Source organism: Eschrichtius robustus, chromosome X, assembly GCF_028021215.1.
Source record: "Eschrichtius robustus isolate mEscRob2 chromosome X, mEscRob2.pri, whole genome shotgun sequence".
NCBI classification, from domain to species: Eukaryota; Metazoa; Chordata; class Mammalia; order Artiodactyla; family Eschrichtiidae; genus Eschrichtius; species Eschrichtius robustus.
The window spans coordinates 52,980,309-52,992,739 of record NC_090845.1 but is presented as its reverse complement, the minus strand read 5'-3'; the positions used below and the strand labels follow the sequence as shown (position 1 = coordinate 52,992,739).

The 12,431-nt window shown below is 39.5% G+C and overlaps 1 pseudogene; it reads left to right on the top strand.

Annotated features, from left to right (window-relative positions):
* The first annotated feature begins 10,891 nt into the window (after window positions 1–10,891).
* On the top strand, window positions 10,892–12,128 carry LOC137756780 (nucleophosmin pseudogene; annotated as a pseudogene).
* Window positions 12,129–12,431: the final 303 nt, after the last annotated feature.

Genomic DNA, 12,431 nt, shown 5'->3' with positions numbered 1-12,431 from the left:
TAGATAGTTTATTCTTTTGGTTGTAATGGTAAATGGGAGTGTTTTCTTAATTTCACTTTCAGATTTTTCATGATTAGTGTATACGAATGCAAGATGTTTCTGCGCATTAATTTTGTATCCTCCTACTTTACCAAATTCATTGATTAGCTCTAGTAGTTTTCTGGAAGCATCTGTAGGATTCTCTATGTATAGTGTCAAGTCATCTGCAAGCAGTGACAGCGTTTCTTGTTTTTTTTCCAATTTGAATTCCTTTTATTTTTTTTTTTTTTTCTTCTCTGATCACTGTGGCTAAAACTTCCAAAACTATGTTGAATAATAGTGGTGAGAGTGAGAGTGGGCAACCTTGTCTTGTTCCTGATCTTAGTGGAAACGGTTTCATTTTGTCACCATTGAGGACAAATGTTTGCAGTGGGTTTGTCATCTATGGCCTGTATTACGTTGAGGAAAGTTCCCTCTATGCCTACTTTCTGGAGGGTTTTTATGAAAAATGAGTGTTGAATTTTGTCAAAAGCTTTCTTTGCGTCTATTGAGATGATCATACGGTTTTTCTCCTTCAATTCTTTAATATGGGGTATCACGTTGATTGATTTGCATATATTGAAGAAACTTTGCATTCCTGGGATAAACCCCACTTGATCATAGTGTATGATCCTTTTAATGCGCTGTAGGGTTCTGTTTGTTAGTATTTTGTTGAGGCTTTGTGCATCTATGTTCATCAGTGATATTGGCCTATAGTTTTCTTTCTTTGTGACACCTTTGTCTGGTTTTGGTATCACAGTGATGGTGGCCTCGTAGAATGAGTTTGGGAGTGTTCCCACTCTGCTATATTTTGGAAGAGTTTGAGAAGGATAGGTGATAGCTCTTCTCTAAATGTTTGATAGAATTCGCCTGTGAAGCCATCTGGTCCTGGGCTTTTGTCTGTTGGAGGAATTGTAATCACAGTTTCAATTTCAGTGCTAGAGATTGTTTTTTTTTTTTTTAATATTTTCTATTTCTTCCTGGTTCAGTCTCGGAAGGTGTGCATTTCTAAGAATTTCTCCATTTTCTTCCAGGCGGTTCATTTTATTGGCATATAGTTGCTTGTAGTAATCTCTCATGATCCTTTGTATTTCTGCAGTGTCAGTTGTTACTTCTTCTTTTTCATTTCTAATTCTATTGATTTGAGTCTTCTCTCTTTTGCTTTGATGCGTCTGGGCTAATGGTTTATCAATTTTGTTTAATCTTATCCAAGAAGCAGCTTTTGGTTGTTTTTATTATTATCATCTTTATTGGAGTATAATTGCTTTACAATGGTGTCTCAGTTTCTGCTTTAAAACAAAGTGAATCAGTTATACATATACATATGTCCCTATATCTCTACCCTCGTGCATCTCCCTCCCTCCCACCCTCTCTATCCCACCCCTCTAGGTGTTCACAAAAGCACCCAGCTCATCTCCCTGTGCTATGCGGGCTCCTTCCCACTAGCTATCTATTTTATGCCTGGTAGTGTATATATGTCCATGCCACGCTCTCAATTTGTCCCCGCTTACCCTTCCCCCTCCCTGTATCCTCAAGTCGATTCTCTAGTAGGTCTTCATCTTTATTTTCGTGTTGCCCCTGGTTCTTCTGACCATTTTCTTTTTCAAAGAAGCAGCTTTTTGTTTTATTGATCTTTGCTATCGTTTCCTTCATTTCTTTTGTCATTTATTTGTGATGTGATCTTTATGACTTCTTTCCTTCTGCTAACATTGGGGATTTTTGTTCTTCTTTCCTCTATTTGCTTTAGGTGTAAGGTTAGGATGTTTATTTGAGACGTTTCTTGTTTCTTAAGGTAGGGTTGTAATTGCTATAAACTTCCCTCTTAGAACTGCTTTCGCAGCATCCATAGGTTTTGGGGCTTCGTTCTTTTCATTGTCATTTGTTTCTAGGTATTTGTTGATTCCTCTTGGATTTCTTCAGTGATTTCTTGGTTATTAATTAGTTTGTTGTTTGGCCTCCATGTGTTTCTATTTCTTACAGATATTTTCCTGTAATTGATATCTAGTCTCATAGCATTGTTGTTGGAAAAAGATACTTGATATGATTTCAATTTTCTTAAATTTACCAAGGCTTGATTTGCGACCCAAGATATGATCTATCCTGGAGATGTTCCATGAACACTTGAGAAGAAAGTGTATTCTGTTGTTTTTGGATGGAATGTCCTATAAACACCAATTAAGTCCATCTTGTTTAATGTATCATTTAAAGCTTGTGTTTCCTCATGTATTTTGATTTTGGATCATCTGTCCATTGGTGAAAGTGGGGTGTTAAAGTCCCCTACTATGACTGTGTTACTGTCGACCTCCCCTTTTATGGCTGCTAGTATTTGCCTTTGATGTATTGAGGTGCTCCTATGTTGGGTGCATAAGTACTTACAATCGTTATATCTTCTTCTTGGATTGATCCCTTGACCATTATGTAGTGTCCTTCTTTGTCTCTTGTAATAGTCTTTGTTTCAAAGTCTATTTTGTCAGAGAATGAGAATTTGCTACTCTCCAGCTTGCTTTTGATTTCCGTTTGCATGGGATATATTTTTCCATCCCCTCACTTTCAGTCTGTGTGTGTCCCTAGGTATGAAGTGGGGTCTCTTGTAGACAGCACATATACGAGGCTTGTTTTTGTATCCATTCCGCCAATCTATGTCTTTTGGTTGCAGCATTTAATCCATTTACATTTAACGTAATTATCAATATGTATGTTCCTATTACCATTTTCTTAATTGTTTTGGGTCTTTTCCTTCTCTTGTGTTTCCTGCCTAGAGAAGTTCCTTTAGCATTTATTGTAAAGCTGGTTTGGTGGTGCTGAATTCCCTTAGCTTTTGCTTATCTGTAAAGTTTTAATTTCTCCATCAAATCTGAATGAGATCCTTGCTGGGTAGAGTAATCTTGGTTGCAGGTTTGTCTCCTTCATCACTTTAGATTACTTCCTGCCACTCCCTTCTGGCTTGCATCAGTTTTCTGCTGAAAAAATCAGCTGTTAACCTTATGGAGGGTCCCTTATGTTTTACTTTGTTGTTTTTCCCCTTGCTGCTTTTAATATTTGTTCTTTGCATTTAAATTTTGGATACTTTGATTAATATGTGTCTTGGCGTGTTCCTCCTGGGATTTATCCTGTATGGGACTCTCTGTGATTCCTGGACTTGATTAACTACTTCCTTTTCCATATTAGGGAAGTTTTCAACTATAATCTGTTCAAATATTTTCTCAGTCCCTTTCTTTTTTCTCTTTTTCTTCTGGGACCCCTATAATTCGAATGTTGGTGCGTTTAATGTTGTCCTAGAGGTGTCTGAAAGTGTCCTCAATTCTTTTCATTTTTTTTTACTTTATTCTGCTCTGCAGTAGTTACTTCCACTCTTTTTTTCTTCCAGGTCACTTATCCGTTCTTCTGCCTCCGTTATTCTGCTATTGATCCTTCTAGAGAATTTTAAATTTCATTTATTGTGTTGTTCATCACTGTTTGTTTTGCTGTATAGTTCTTCTAGGTCCTTGTTAAAAGTTTCTTTTATTTTCTCCATTCAATTTCCAAGGCTTTGGATCATCTTTACTATCATGATTCTGAATTCTTTTTTCAGGTACATTGCCTATTTCCTCTTCATTTGTTAGGTCTGGCGGGTTTTAGCCTTGCTCCCTCATCTGCTGTGTGTTTCTCTGTCTTCTCATTTTGCTTAACTTACTGTGTTTGGGGTCTCCTTATTGCAGGCTGCAGGGTCGTAGCTCCCCTTGTTTTTGGTGTCTGACCCCAGTGGCTGAGGTTGGTTGAGTGGTTGTGTAGGCTTCCTGGTGGAGGGGACTAGTGCCTGTGTTCTGGTGCATGAGGCTGGATCTTGTTCTTTCTGGTGTACAGGTCTACGTCTGGTACTATGATTTTAGGCAGCCTATGTGCTAGTGGATGGGGTTGTGTTCCTGTCTTGTTACTTGTTTGGCATTGGGTGTCCAGCACTGTAGCTTGCTGGCCGTTGAATGGAGCTGAGTCTTGGCGTTGAGATGGAGATCTCTGGGAGATTTTCACTGTTTCATATTACATGGAGTTGGTAGGTCTCTTGTGGACCAATGTCCTGAACTTGGCTGTCCCACCTCAGTGGCAAAGTGCTGATGCCTGACTGGAGCACCAAGAGCCTGTCCTCCACATGGCTCAGAATTAAAGGGAGGAAAAATAGAAAAACGAAGAAGATAAAATAATATACAATAAAATATAGTTATTAAAATAAAAAATGATTATTAAGAAAAATATTATTTAAGTAATAAATTAAAAAAAGCACAGAGAGAACCCCAGGAAAAATGATAAAAGCAAAGCTATACAGACAAAATCACCCACAGAAGCATACTCATACATGCTCACAAAAAAAGAAAAACGGAATTATATATGTATATATCGTTGCCCCCAAAGTCAACCTCCTCAATTTGGGATGATTCATTGTCTATTCAGGTATTCCAGATATGCAGGGTACATCAAGTTGATTGTGGACATTAAATCCACTGCTCCTGAGGCGGCTGGGAGAGATTTCCCTTTCTCTTCATTGTTTGCACAGCTCCCGTGCTTCAGCTTTGGATATGGAACGGCCACTGCCTGTAGGTCACCTGAGTGCGTCTGCTCTTCACTCAGACAGGACGGGGTTAAAGATGCAGCTGACTCGAGAGCTCTGGCTCGCTCAGGTCGGGCGGTGGGAGGGGTACAGTTGTGGGGTGAGCCTGCAGCGGCAGAGGGGCAAGCGTGATGTTGCAACAGCCCGAGGCTTGCCTTGTGTTCACCTGGGGAAGTTTTCCCTAGATCATTTGACACTGGCAGTGGCAGGCTGCACAGGCTCCTGGGAGGGGAGCTGTGGGTATTGTCCTGTGCTTGCACACAGACTTCTTGGTGGCTGCAGCAGCAGCCTTAGCGTCTCATGCCCGTCTCTGGGGTCCTTGATGATAGCCGCGACTCGCGCCCATTTCTGGAGCTCTTTAAGTGGCATTCTGAATCCCTCTCCTCATGTACCAGGAAACAAAGAGGCAAGAAAAAGTCTCTTGCCTCTTTGGCAGCTCCAAATATTTTCCCAGACTCCCTCCCAGCTAGCTGTAGTGCACTAGCCCCCTTCAGGCTGTGTTCACGCAGCCAACCCCAGTCCTCTCCTTGGGATCCGACCTCGGATGCCCAAGCCTCAGCTCCAGGACCCCACCCGTCCCAGCAAGAGAGCAGACAAGCCTCTCTGTCTGGTGAGTGCTGGTCAGCACCGATCCTCTGTGCGGGAATCTCTCCGCTTTGCCCTTCACACCCCTGTTTCTGTGCTGTCCTCTGTGGCTCCGAAGTTTCCCCCTCCGCCACCCACAGTCTCCGACTGCAAAGGGGCTTCCTAGTGTGTGGAAACCTTTCCTCCTTCACAGCTCCCTCCCACTGGTGCTGGTCTGTTCCCTATTCTTTTGTCTCTGTATTTTCTTTTTTATTTTGCAGTACCCAGGTACGTGGGGGAGTTTCTTGCGTTTTGGGAGGTCTGAGGTTTCTGCCAGCGTTCAGTAGGTGTTCTGTAGGAGTTGTTACACATGTAGATGTATTTCCGATGTATTTGTGGGGAGGAAGGTGATCACCACGTCTTACTCTTCCGCCATTTTGAAGCTCCTCCTTCATTGTAGTTTTGATTTGCATTTCTCTAATGATTAGTGATGTTGAGTATCCTTTCATGTGTCTGTTGGCAATCTGTATATCTTCTTTTGAGAAATGTCTATTTAGATTTTCTGCCCGTTTTTAGATTGGGTTGTTTGTTTTTTTGATATTAAGCAGCATGAGCTGTTTGTAAATGTTGGAGATTAATCCTTTGTCATTTGTTTCATCTGCAAATATTTTCTACCATTCTGAGGGTTGTCTTTACATCTTTTTTATCTTTTCCTTTGCTGTGCAAAGTTTTTAAGTTTCATTAAGTCCCATTTGTTTATTTCTGCTTTTATTTCCATTTCTCTAGGAGGTGTGTCAAAAAGGATCTTGCTGTGATTTGTGTCATAGAGTGTTCTGCCTATGTTTTCCTGTAAGAGTTTGATAGCATCTGGCTTTACATTGAGGTCTTTAATCCATTTTGAGTTTACTTTTTTGTATGCTGTTAGGGAGTGTTCTAATTTCATTGTTTTACATGTAGCTGTCCAGTTTTCCCAGCACCACTTATTGAAGAGGCTGTCTTTTCTCCATTGTATATCCTTGCCTCCGTTATCAATGATGAGTTTATGATATGTGTGTGGGTTTACCTCTGGGCTTTCTATCCTGTACCATTGATCTATATTTCTGTTTCTGTGCCAGTACCATACTGTCATCATTAATGAAGCTTTGTAATACCGTCTGAAGTCAGGGAGCCTGATTCCTCCAGCTCCATTATGCTTTCTCAAGGCTGCTTTGGCTGTTTCGGGATATTTTGGTTTGCATAAAAACTGTGAAATTACTGTTCTAGTTCTGTGAAAAGTGCCAGTGGTAGTTTTACAGGGATTGCATTGAATCAGTAGATTGTTTTGGGTAGTAGAGTCATTTTAACAGTTTTGATTCTTCCAATCCAAGAAAGTGGTATATCTCTCCATCTATTTGTATCATCTTTAATTTCTTTCATCAGTGTCATCATTTTCTTCATATGGGGCTTTTTTTCCTTAGGTAGGTTTATTCCCAGATAGTTTATTCTTTTGGTTGCAATGGTAAATGGGAGTGTATTCTTAATTTCACTTTCAGATTTTTCATGATTACTGTATAGGAATGCAAGACGTTTCTGCGCATTAATTTTGTATCCTCCTACTTTACCAAATTCATTGATTAGCTGTAGTAGTTTTCTGGTAGCATCTGTAGGATTCTCTATGTATAGTATCATGTCTTCTGCAAGCAGTGACAGCGTTACTTGTTCTTTTCCAATTTGGATTCCTTTTATTTTTTTTCTTCTCTGATCACTGTGGCTAAAACATCCAAAACTATGTTGAATAATAGTGGTGAGAGTGGGCAACCTTGTCTTGTTCCTGATCTTAGTGGAAACGGTTTCATTTTGTCACCATTGAGGACAATGTTTGCTGTGGGTTTGTCACATATGGCCTGTATTATGTTGAGGAATGTTCCCTCTATGCCTACTTTCTGGAGGGTTTTTATGAAAAATGAGTGTTGAATTTTGTCGAAAGCTTTCTTTGCGTCTATTGAGATGATCATATGGTTTTTCTCCTTCAATTCTTTAATATGGGGTATCACGTTGATTGATTTGCATATATTGAAGAAGCCTTGCATTCCTGGGATAAACCCCACTTGATCATAGTGTATGATCCTTTTAATGCGCTGTAGGGTTCTGTTTGTTAGTATTTTGTTGAGGGTTTGTGCATCTATGTTCATCAGTGATATTGGCCTATAGTTTTCTTTCTTTGTGACACCTTTGTCTGGTTTTGGTATCACAGTGATGGTAGCCTCGTAGAATGAGTTTGGGAGTGTACCCACTCTGCTATATTTTGGAAGAGTTTGAGAAGGATAGGTGATAGCTCTTCTCTAAATGTTTGATAGAATTCGCCTGTGAAGCCATCAGGTCCTGGGCTTTTGTATGTTGGAAGAATTGTAATCACAGTTTCAATTTCAGTGCTAGTGATTGTTTTATTTAATATTTTCTATTTCTTCCTGGTTCAGTCTCGGAAGGTTGTGCATTTCTAAGAATTTCTCCATTTCTTCCAGGCGGTTCATTTTATTGGCATATAGTTGCTTGTAGTAATCTCTCATGATCCTTTGTATTTCTGCAGTGTCAGTTGTTACTTCTTCTTTTTCATTTCTAATTCTATTGATTTGAGTCTTGTCTCTTTTTCTTTGATGCGTCTGGCTAATGGTTTATCAATTTCTTTTATCTTATCAAAGAACCAGCTTTTTGTTGTCTTTGTGTTTTAACATTTTTATTAGAGTATAATTGCTTTACAATGGTGCCTCTGTTTCTGCTATAGCACAAAGTGAAGCAGTTATACATATACATATGTCCCCATATCTCTACCCTCGTGAATCTCCCTCCCTCCCACCCTCTCTATCCCACCCCTCTAGGTGTTCACAAAGCACCGAGCTCATCTCCCTGTGCTATGCGGCTCCTTCCCAGTATCTATGTGTTTTATGTTTGGTAGTGTATATATGTCCTTGCCACTCTCTCACTTTGTCCCAGCTTACCCTTCCCCTCCCTGTATCCTTAAGTCGATTCTCGAGTAGGTCTTCATCTTTATTCCCGTCTTTCCCCTGGTTCTTCTGACCATTTTCTTTTTCAAAGAAGCAGCTTTTGGTTTTATTGATCTTTGCTGTCGTTTCCTTCATTTCTTTGCCATTTATTTGTGATGTGATTTTTATGACTTCTTTCCTTCTGCTAACTTTGCAGGTTTTTTGTGCTTCTTTCTCTAATTGCATTAGTTGTAAGTTTAGGTTGTTTATTTGAGACATTTCTTGTTTCTTAAGGTAGGATAGTATTGTTATAAACTTCCCTCTTAGAACTTCTTTTACTGCATCCCATACGTTTTGGGTCTTCGTGTTTTCATTGTCATTTGTTTCTAGGTATTTTTTGATTTCCTCGTTGATTTCTTCGGTGATCTCTTGGTTATTAAGTAGTGTGTTGTTCAGCCTCCATGTGTTTGTATTTCTTACAGATTTTTTCCGTAACTGATATCTAGTCTCATAGCATTGTTTTCGGAAAAGATACTTGATATGATTTGAATTTTCTTAAATTTACCATGGCTTGATTTGTGACCCACGATATAGTCTATCCTGGAGAACGTTCCATGAGCACTTGAGAAGAATGTGTATTCTGTTGTTTTTGGATGGAATGTCCTATAAATATTATTTAAGTCCAACTCGTTTAACGTATCATTTAATGCTTGTGTTTCCTCATTCATTTTCATTTTGGGTCATCTGTCCATTGGTGAAAGTGGGGTGTTAAAGTCCCCTACTATGACTGTGATACTGTCGATTTCCCCTTTTATGACTGTTAGTAGTTGCCTTATGTAGTGAGGTACTCCTATGTTGGGTGCATAAGTACTTACAATTGTTATATCTTCTTCTTGGATTGATCCCTTGAGCATTATGTAGTGTCCTTCTTTGTCTCTTGTAATAGTCTTTGTTTCAAAGTCTATTTTGTCTGATATGAGAATTGCTACTCCAGCTTGCTTTTGATTTCCATTTGCATGGGATATCTTTTTCCATCCCCTGACTTTCAGTCTGTGTGTGTCCCTAGGTATGAAGTGGGTCTCTTGTAGGCAGCATATATACGGTGCTTGTTTTTCTATCCATTCCGCCAATCTATGCCTTTTGGTTGGAGCATTTAATCCATTTACATTTAATGTAATTATCAATATGTATGTTCCTATTACCATTTTCTTAATTGTTTTGGGTCTTTTCCTTCTCTTGTGTTTCCTGCATAGAGAAGTTCCTTTAGCATTTGTTGTAAAGCTGGTTTGGTGGTGCTGAATTCTCTTAGCTTTTGCTTATCTGTAAAGGTTTTAACTTCTCCATCAAATCTGAATGAGATCCCTGCTGGGTAGAGTAATCTTGCTTGTAGGTTTTTCTCCTTCATCACTTTAAATATTTCCTGCCTCTCCCTTCTGGCTTGCAGAGTTTCTGCTGAAAGATCAGCTGTTAACCTTATGGAGGTTCCCTTATGTGTGATTTGTTGTTTTTCCCTTGCTGCTTTTAATATTTGTTCTTTGTATTTAATTTTTGATAGTTTGATTAATATGTGTCTTGGCGTGTTTCTCCTGGGATTTAACCTGTATGGGACTGTCTGTGATTCCTGCACTTGATTAACTATTTCCTTTTCTATATCAGGGAAGTTTTCAACTATAATTTCTCAGTCCCTTTCTTTTCCTCATTTTCTTCTGGGACCCCTTAATTCGAATGTTGGTGCGTATAATGTTGTCCTAGAAGTGTCTGAATGTATCCTCAATTCTTTTCATTTTTTTTTACTTTATTCTGCTCTGCAGTAGTTATTTCCACTCTTTTATCTTCCAGGTCACTTATCTGTTCTTCTGCCTCAGTTATTCTGCTATTTATCCCTTCTAGAGAATTTTTAATTTCATTTATTGTGTTGTTCCTCACTGTTTGTTTGCAGTATAGTTTTTCTAGTTTCTTGTTAAAAGTTTCTTTTATTTTCTCCATTCAATTTCCAAGATTTTGGATCATCTTTAATATCATGGTTATGAATTCTTTTTCAGGTAGACTGCCTATTTCCTGTTCGTTTGATAGGTCTGGTGGGTTTTTGCCTTGCTCCCTCATCTGCTGTGTCTTTCTCTGTCTTCTCATTTTGCTTAACTTACTGTGTTTGGGGTCTCCTTATCGCAGGCTGCAGGTTCGTAGCTCCCATTGTTTTTGGTGTCTGTCCCCCGTGGCTGATGTTGGTTGAGTGGGTTGTGTAGGCTTCCTGGTGGAGGGGACTAGTGCCTGTATTCTGGTGCATGACGCTGGATCTTGTCCTTCTGGTGTGCAGGTCCACGTCTGGTGGTGTGTTTTGGGGTGTCTGTGGCCTTTCTATGATTTTAGGCAGCCTTTGTGCTAGTGGATGGGGTTGTGTTCCTGTCTTGTTACTTGTTTGGCATTGGGTGTCCAGCACTGTAGCTTGCTGGCCGTTGAGTGGAGCTGGGTCTTGGCGTTGAGATGGAGATCTCTGGGAGATTTTCCCTGTTTGATATTACATGTAGCTGGTAGGTCTCTTGTGGACTAGTGTCCTGAACTTGGCTGTCCCACCTCAGTGGCACAACGTTGATGCCTGGTTGGAGCACCAAGAGCCTGTCCTCTGCACGGCTCAGAATGAAAGGGAGGAAAAATAGAAAGAATGAAAGAAGATAAAATAAATAAAATTAAATAAATGTAATTAAGTAAACAATAATTATTAAGACAAAAATTTATTTTATTAATAAAAAAGAAGGCCCTGGTCTGATTCCGTCCTGCGCGACTGTTCTTTTGAATGGTAGTCTTTTATCTCCGTCCACTTTCTCTCCCACCGAAGTGCGTGCCACCAACCCATGGAAGATTTGATGGACATGGACATGAGCCCCCTGAGGTCCCAGAACTATCTTTTCGTTTGTGAACTAAAGGCTGACAAAGATTATCACCTTAAGGTGGATAATGATGAAAATGAGCACCAGTTATCTTAAGAACGGTCAGTTTAGGGGCTGGCACAAAGGATGAATTGCACATTGTCGAAGCAGAGGCGATGAATTATGATGGCAGTCCAATTAAAGTAACACTGGCACCTTTGAAACTGTCTGTGCAGCCAACGGTTTTCCTTGGGGGCTTTGAAATAACACCACCTGTGGTCTTATGGTTGAAGTGTGGTTCAGGGCCTGTGCATATTAGTGGATAGCACTTAGTAGCTGTGGAGGAAGATGAAGAATCAGAAGATGAAGAGGAGGAGGATGTGAAACTCCTAAGTATATCTGGAAAGCGTTCTGCCCCTGGAAGTGGTAGCAAGATTCCACAGAAAAAAGTAAAACTTGCTGCTGATGAAGATGATGATGATGATGATGATGATGATGACGATGATGATGAAGATGATGATGATGATGACTTTGATGATGAGGAAGCCGAAGAAAAAGCTCCAGTAAAGAAATCTGTACGAGATACTCCAGCCAAAAATGCACAAAAATCAAACCAGAATGGAAAAGACTCAAAACCATCAACACCAAGATCAAAAGGTCAAGAATCCTTCAAAAAACAGGAAAAAACTCCTAAAACACCAAAAGGACCTAGCTCTGTAGAAGACATTAAAGCAAAAATGCAAGCAAGTATAGAAAAAGGTGGTTCCTTTCCCAAAGTGGAAGCCAAATTCATCAATTATGTGAAGAATTGTTTCTGGATGACTGACCAGGAGGCTATTCAAGATCTCTGGCAGTGGAGGAAGTCTTTTTAAGAAAATAGTTTAAACAGTTTGTTAAAATTTTCCGTCTTATTTCATTTCTGTAACAGTTGATATCTGGCTGTCCTTTTTATAATGCAGAGTGATAACTTTCCCTACCGTGTCTGATAAATGTGTCCAGGTTCCATTGCCAAGAATGTGTTGTCCAAAATGCCTGTTTAGTTTTTAAAGTTGGAACTCCACCCTTTGCTTGGTTTTAAGTATGTATGGAATGTTATGATAAGACATAGTAGTAGTGGTGGTCAGACAAATGGAAATGGTGGGGGGACAAAAATATACATGTGAAATAAACTCAGTATTTTAATACAGTAAAAAAAGGAAAAAGGACAGAGAGAACCCCAGGGCAAATGATAAAAGCAAAGCTATACAGACAAAATCACACACAGAAGCATACATGTACCCACTCAAAAAAAAGAAAAACAGAAATATATATTTATATATATCATTACTCCCAAGGTCCACCTCTTCAATTTGGGATGATTCATTGCCTATTCACGTATTCCACATATGCAGGGTACATCAAGTTGATTGTGGAGATTTAATCTGCTGCTCCTGAGACTGCTGG